The sequence below is a fragment of the Quercus suber genome, unplaced genomic scaffold (assembly GCF_002906115.3).
Source record: "Quercus suber isolate HL8 unplaced genomic scaffold, Cork oak 2.0 scaffold_861, whole genome shotgun sequence".
Taxonomy (NCBI): domain Eukaryota; kingdom Viridiplantae; phylum Streptophyta; class Magnoliopsida; order Fagales; family Fagaceae; genus Quercus; species Quercus suber.
In genome coordinates, this window is record NW_027070291.1 from 226,938 (window position 1) to 235,131 (window position 8,194).

At 30.1% G+C, this 8,194-nt stretch overlaps 1 long non-coding RNA gene across 13 annotated transcripts; it reads left to right on the plus strand.

Moving 5' to 3' along the window:
• The first annotated feature begins 4,284 nt into the window (after positions 1–4,284).
• LOC112034432 (uncharacterized) lies at positions 4,285–8,194 on the plus strand. 13 transcript variants are annotated; one of them, XR_010626777.1, is made up of 8 exons: positions 4,285–4,781; positions 4,968–5,085; positions 6,129–6,203; positions 6,520–6,584; positions 6,878–6,946; positions 7,437–7,538; positions 7,710–7,789; positions 7,960–8,194. It is a non-coding gene; the product is annotated as an uncharacterized LOC112034432 (long non-coding RNA). The 13 variants fall into 13 exon arrangements; XR_010626776.1 differs by having other exon boundaries at positions 4,287–4,781; positions 5,010–5,085; XR_010626779.1 differs by having other exon boundaries at positions 4,287–4,781; positions 5,023–5,085.

Sequence of the window (8,194 nt, forward strand, 5' to 3'; positions counted from 1 at the left end):
AGTGACATATGTTCTTAACAAGTGAAAACACGTATGTCCTAACATCAATAATTAATAATTTAATTAACTAATACATTATAAAAGACAAACAAATTAAATAATTTTAGGCTAAACAACAATTAATAATTTAATAATTAATGAAACAACAATACAACAAATTATAGTTTATAAAAGACAAACAAATTAATGAAACAACTAAACAACAATAATTAATAATTTTATTAATATTTCAAATGAACTTATAATTTTATTAATGAAACAACTAAACAACAAATTATAGTTTATATATATTTTTTAAGCACAAACTTCATGCCAGCCAAATCTTGAATTTCGGCCGGTATTTACTGAAACGTTTTGAAACACTCGAAATAAACCGAAATGACCCGAAATTTTTTCAAAGTGGAATAGGAACACCCTGGACAAAATTCCTAAAGTCGCCACTGTATGTATGACCCAATGAAAATGAGCTTGGCGATAGAGAAATATCTTGTTCTTTTCATTCTTCTCTTGGAGGAGAAAGACAAAGAGATCATCTTTTTTTAACTATACAAAATATTAATGATAATAGCAAGCTCTTCATATTTGTTAGGACACAATTTTTTCCCCACTTATAAAAGTATGATACTAGCGGGATCTTCATATTTGTTAGGACACAATTTTTTCATCACTTATAAAAGTAGTGTGAACTTTGATTTTTCTGAGGGCAATCGCAATTATGTCAAGTGTTAACCCATTATTTCTTTTTGGTGAAGTGTTACGTTCAAAACATTTTAATAATTTTTTCACTACAAGTCCTAGGTGGTATATTGTTATTGATTCTAATTTGAACCAATCATTGTAATAATTTTTTTGACTATCATTAACAGCCAATAATAACATTAGCAACCAAGAATTTTTGATGGACCCAAAAAGCCCTCTCAAAAAATCTTATTTGCAATGGCAAAATAAAGCCCTTGCAAATACTTGGTAAAATGTGAATTATTTGTGACCAACAAGAAAAGCTATCGCAATTATATGTTATAGCTGTCACAAATACTAATATTTTGGACGGAAATTTTCCCTCCATATTATTTACGAGGGACAATTAAAAATCTCTCGCAAAAAGTGTATTACTTGTGACCGTTAAAAAAAAAAAAAAAAAAAAAAAAAAAAAAAAAAAAGAAAAGCTATCACTAATACTAAATTATTTGCGAGGGCTAGGATCGACCTTCACAAATAATTATTAAGATGTCAAAAAATTTGGAGGGAAATGTTACCACCAAATTATTTTCAAGGGACAACAAAAATCCCTTACAAAAATTTTATTTTTTGTGTGGGTTAAAAATATGCCCTTACTAACACTAAATTATTTGCGAGGGTCACGATTGACCTTCGCAAAAAAAATCATTAAAATATTAATTTTTTTTTGAGATAAAAGTTATTCTAAAATTCAAAGAAAAATAAAAAGAAACGTATAAATATATAGCACTTTGTATTCTTTAGATGAACCTTCTGTTTGCAATCTAAAAAAAAGTCTTTTATATACATCCTATATAAAAATTGTTTGTCCTTATTTTCTAAACAATTGTACCCATAAAAAAAGGATAGCACTTTCAACTTCAAAATGGTAGCATAAAATTCAAGAATTTTAGTCTTTTGTACTCTCTCTTTCTCTCTCTCCTCTCAAAAGTGAATAAAAATTTATTCCCATTAAAATAATGCATAAAATATGAGTTTATAGATCAAATGGTAAATTACATCTAATTGGCATTAAATTGGCATGCATGTTAAAACCATATATAACATGTAATCCAACGGTTGAATTTTCAAAATATTATTTCAATAATAAGTTATTAAGTGGTGTAACATTTTTAAGAGTTACATTAGGTGTTACTCGAACCCAGCCCTATATTTCTTAATTCGATGTGAATTTTGACAAATCTAACGAGATTATATTATCTTCATATATTTTTCATGCTTACAAAATTTCTATGTGATCAAAGATTAATAGCCATGTCATCAATCAGTTGTCTAGATTCAAGTTTTAGTAGTTTAAAATAATGCATGAAAGATGAGTTTATAGATCAAATGGTAAATTACATCCGATTGGAATTAAATTGGCATGCATAGTAATACCATATATAACATGTAATCCAACGGTTGGATTTTCAAAATATGATTTCAATATTAAGTTATTGAGTGGTGTAACATTTTTTAGAGTTAGGTCAAGTGTAACTCGAACCACCCTATATTTCTTAATTCGATGTGAATTTTGACAAATCTACCGTTAGATTACATTATCTTCATATATTTTTCATGCTTACAAAATTTCAAAGTGATCAAAAATTAATAGTCATGTCATCATTCAATTGTCTAGATTCAAGTTTTTATAGTTTTAAATAATGCATAAAAAATGAATTTATAGATCAAATGGTAAATTATATCTGATTGGCATGAAAATTGGCAAGCATGTTAAGATCATATAGAACATGTAATACAATGGTTGGATTTTCAAAATATGAAATCAATAATAAGTTATTGGGTGGTGTAACATTTTTTAGAGTTACGTTATGTATAACTTGAACCCAACCATATATTTCTTAATTCGATGTGAATTTTGACAAATTTACCGTTAGATTACATTATCTTCATACATTTGTCATGGTTATAAAATTTGAAGGTAATCAAATATTAATAGGTATGTTATCAATCAATTATCTAAATTCAAGCTTTTGTAATTTAAATAATGCATAAAAGATGAGTTTATAGAACAATAATTACGTCATATTGACATAAAAATTGGTATGCATGTTAAGAACATATAGAAAATGTAATCTAATGATTAGATTTCCAAAATATGAATTCAATAATAAATTATTGGGTGGTTAGATTTCAAATCTAAGTATGGCATGTGATGGACATGTGTTGTGCACCTATATGACTATATATATTTCTCTCAATTTGACCATCCAATTGGTTTCAAATTTCACCAACATCAATATGTCACCATACTCTTCAATCTTAATTATCAAGATTTGAATATGAATTTCACCAAGTCTAGTGGTATCAAGACCATCTACTAAGTTTGATTGATTTGACCAACTTTGACTAAATTTTGATCATGCATTTCTCTAAATCCAATCATTTGATTGTGACAATAATTACCAGAATTAACCTTTCATTATACTCTTCAAATTTAATGGTTAGATTTCAAATCTAAGTATGGCACATGATGGACATGTCCTATATAGTTGTATGGTTATGTTTACTCAATTTGACTATCCAATTGTTCTTAAATTTCACTAACACCAGTATGTTACCATACTCTTCATTCCTATTTATTAAGATTTGTATATAAATTTTACCAAGTCCAGTGGTATTGGGACCATCTATTAAGTTTGATCGGGTTTGATCAACTTTGACTAAACTTTGACCGCGTTTTTTTCTAAATCCAACCATTTGATTGTGACCATAATTTAACAAAATTTACCTTTCATTACACTCTCCAAATCCAACGGTTAGATTTCAAATCTAAATATGGTGTGTGATGGATATGTGTTGTGTACTTGTATGATTATGTTCTCTCAATCTAACCATCCAATTAGTCATATTATTTTTTTTTTTAAAGTAAACGTAGTTAGTCACATATTAAAATTCTTACATAAATTTAATAATAGCTATGATCATTTTTTTTTAATTTTTAATAAGATGGAACATGTGATAATTTTTGTTGTGTGGAATTTTTTGCTTACAAGTTACAACAAATTGGGAACAAGAGATTTATACTCAAGTCCTCCCCATCAAAAGAATTGGATAATACTACATATATATTTACAATACTACTTTTGACAAGATGTATATGAAATCTTATAGCATTTTTGTTTATTATATATTGTCCTTGTATCATTTAATCATTACTCCATGGATAACACTTTTGTAATGTATAAAAAATGAAACATTGGAATATATATATATATATATATTAATTCTTCTATTGAAAAAGAAGTATTGACATGTTTAATCACCCATCCATAGCATACAATTTCAATATCATTGGATTTTCCAATTCTTATCATTTTTAAAAATAAAATTATTAATATCCAAACAATCACACCCCATGTTAATTTAGAAGATAAAATAAAATAACCATTTGTGAAAGCAAGCAATTAAAATAATATATTAAGAGATTCCTTGATTAATGTAGGACCTAATTGCATTCATGGATGTGGCCCTCTTTCATTGAAATTTGGAGGAAACAAGGTCATGTGTACGTGTTATTTGCATACAAAAGAGAAAAAGAGCCTTCACTGAAAGCACTTTCAAACATCCTTGCCTGGCAAAACACATCTTTCATTTCCCGCACAAAAGTTTCATTTCTCACACAAACTTTTTACTCACATTTCAGCTAAAAATTTTCACTTTTTACTTGCCCAATTAAAAATTTTCATTTCCCACTACACAAATTTCATTTCCCACTCCACAAAACTCTCTCATTTTCTCTCTTATCTCTCACACGGCCTCTCACACACACACACAGACAACCCCGTTGGTGCTGTCGAGCAGAGCCCAACCTAGCGCCGACGTGCCGAGCCAAGTTGAGCCCAGCGCCGATGAGGACGAGCCTAGCCTAGCCTAGCAACGATGCCAATGAGGCCGAGCCCAGCCATCGACTCCTCTCCTCCCATACCCATCGGCTCTCTCCCTCACCACAAGATCCTTTCTCCCTCTCTCCCCTTACCACCCCCATACCCATTAATTTTTCCTCACCATACCCATACACATACCCATTCCGATTTTGCTTGGTAAGTTATTTGTTTGATTTTTTGTTTTGATTATTGTGAAATTTTGGGTTTGGATTTGGATACTTAACATTTAGGTTATTTATTTAATTTTCAGTTTTGATTTTTGTGAAATATGGGTTTGGATTTTGTGGTATAATATGTAGATAATTTATTTATTTTTTTTATGTACAATTGAGAACCTCAAAGTGATGCAAAAATTGTTGATGCTAAGTCTCTTGTGTTTTCAAGAGGAACATTGCAGACTGCTAATTCAAAAGAACCATTTGCAAGGTTACATCTCTTGCAATTTTGTCATCTATAAAACGTAGGTACTTCTGGTGATGACATGTACTTTAAGTTGTTTTCATTCTTAACTTATGTGATCTAGATTTCATATGGTAGTTAATCCATTCAGAAACTTATTATGTTGCTATAATTTTGAAGAATCCATTAAATTCTAGTATTACTTATCTTTTAAGAAATTATGGGAAAGAGCTTATCAGATAATTAAAAATTATGCAATCCATATGCTTATGGCATGGGGTCTTGCTAAAGTGTAGCCAAGTGGTGGTGGAATATTGTATTTCAATAATACTTCTAGTTAGTGGGAATGAATAATTTAATAGTAAATCTGTTCCATGAAAGAAAAATCACAATAGCCTGTAAGATCTCTTAGTTGGGATTTTTTTTTTTTTTTGTTCTAGTATGGTATTAAAATATGCATAAACTTTAATGATCAAGGAAAACTCTAACTTTTCCTCTACTCCTACATTTTAGTTTACACAAAAATTTTGGCCATTCATTATATTATTGAATTGCAATGTAAATTTAATTTCAAAGCTAAAAGAAGTCACTGGAACACCATTGTTAATTCCTTTTTAAATTCTAAAGTATCATCTTTTATAAATTTTTATTTAAGTTTCTAATGGTTGTACCACTGGGAAAAATAGCTCATTTTTTCTACTAGACTTTTTCTTTTTCTTTTTTCTTTTTTCATTTCACTTCATTCAGCGAGAGTCTTTTATAAACTATGTGCTAAAATTTCTTGACTCACCCCATCTAAGTTTTACGTATTGTACCATGCTTGGAAAAGTTACTCAAAGTGAAGACATGCCTCTTGGTTGATAAATCTCTTTAGGCTATTTTTGTGCCTTCAATATTTGGCAAATGGCACATCAGTCATGATCAATGCTAAAAGATGGTGGTTTTAAAACTTACAAACCTAATGTCCACATTTTTTTTGTGTGGGGGGGGGGGATCATAGGCCATAAAACACTTGTAATGGGAGCCAACTTATACTATTTTTCTTAACACCATTATTTATTTCTTCTGTTGGAACCTCCTTTGCATGGTTGCGGGTTGGATAAGCTTATATTAGATGCTATTACCAATCTGAAGGAGCCAAGGGGTTCTGACAGGGCTGCAAGTGCTTTGTACATAAAGGTAATCTCACTTGTGTAACTTTAAGCTATGACTTCATAAACCTATCATGCTTGCAGAAACTAATACTAAGTGGTCAAACTTCAAAAACATCTAGTGCTTGTAATGCTTTTAAATTGTAAAAACCTTCTATTCCAATTCTTTCTTGAGCAAATTTGATTTTCTACCTTCTCGTAGTTTCTAATAAATTGGTGTTCATATTGATACCCATTCCGATTTTGCTTGGTAAGTTATTTATTTGATTTTTTGTTTTGATTATTGTGAAATTTTGGGTTTGGATTTGCATACTTAACATTCAGGTTATTTATTTAATTTTCAGTTTTGATTGAGAATGTGATCATGCATAGACATCTGATAACACGTTGTAAGGTCCAAGTGAAGTAGGTAGGCTCTCTATATTATGCGGTTTGGTTTACCAAATAAAAAAAAAAAAAAAGGTTGTTGACAAACAAGTAGTTGCCAAAAGTGGGTGTCAAATTACCCCATAAACAAGTAGCTTTCTGTTATTTCTCCCTCTTCCCTCTCTCAGGCCATCTATTATTATCAATCCACCAAAATAATAGTGAAGATTATTTTTGACTATTTATATTGTTAGTAAGGATGGAAATGATTAAAGAGTTGGGTTTTTTTTTTTTTTTCACAATCTCTTATGGGTCTTGCCCCTTTCCTCCAAACAGCATTTTGACCAAGTGGGTTTTTGATTTGTGCAAGTCTGGAGTTGTCTCCACGTGAAGGCCAAATGAAAGGTATTTTCCTTCTTTTCTCATTTGTGCCATTGTTTCTTCTTTTTCTTCTATTTTTCATGATGTGGTCTTTTTTTTTTTTTTTTTTTTGACCTGTTGCTTCTTGTTCTTTGTTTTAAGAATCCCACCGTACACATATGCCTTAAGAGAATTGAAGATGCTCATTTTTTTCTCCACTTTGTTACATATGCTTGCAATACTTTTATGTATTTTAAAATAGAAAATTGAAAAAGAAAAATCTTGACCTTTCGTTGTCTTCTTTTCCATCTGCCCATTTCGGGGACTTGGAAAAATGCTCTGTTTTCCTCTATCCAATACCAAAATGTTAGGGTTTTGTTGAGAATAGGGGTTCTTTACCTTTTCATTATGTTCTAATGCAATCTATCTCTTCCTTTGTATTTTCTTAGTTTGAGTCTTTGGTTGTGTTATTATAAAATTATGAGTTCTGTGTGTTCAAGTTGTTCATTTACAATATTCTATTTTTCGTGACTAGGCTAGACTAGCAAAGGTCTTCACAATGTGCTTTTTGGGATTCCTTATGGCTTCCAAGTATGTCAACATTTTGCTTGCTAATGGAAGGAAACTTTTAAATGGGGTAATACTCGTCGACCCCAAAATTTTGAGACTAAAGCTTCTTGTTGCTGTTGTTGTTGTTGAATATGTCATGCTGATACTCACTTATTATTAACTTACTCTGCAACTTAGATTTACCTATCAGCAAATTTGAGCACCATAACTCATTGTTCCCACTATTTGTGTAATGCAGTTGGTCTTTCCACTTTTACTTCCATGTTTAATATTCTCTCAACTTGGTCAAGCTATCACCATTGAGAAAATGCTTGAATGGTAACAATTATACTTTTCAATCTATGATTTCAAAGCACCACAATGATTTTTTTTTTTTTTCCTTTCTTTCTTTTGAATTACAAGTTCATTCGTTTACAAGTGGTTTATTTGGACTATGTGGTTCTGCCAAAGGGTATAATTTTGATTTGCTTTCTCGTTGATGGTTTCAGATGCTCATTGATGATATTGGAGACGTGACAATTACTAATGATGGTGCTACAATACTGAAGATGCTATAATTTTTTGATGGCTTTTTGTGTACAAAGAACCACATTTAAACTACTGTATTTTTTGGAAGTGTTGAAGGATTTTTTTTAAATACTTTGGAACTTTGATAATGGTTATAGATAATGTTACATATTTGGTAATATATTTCTATATTAATATAATGTTAGTTTGGAGACA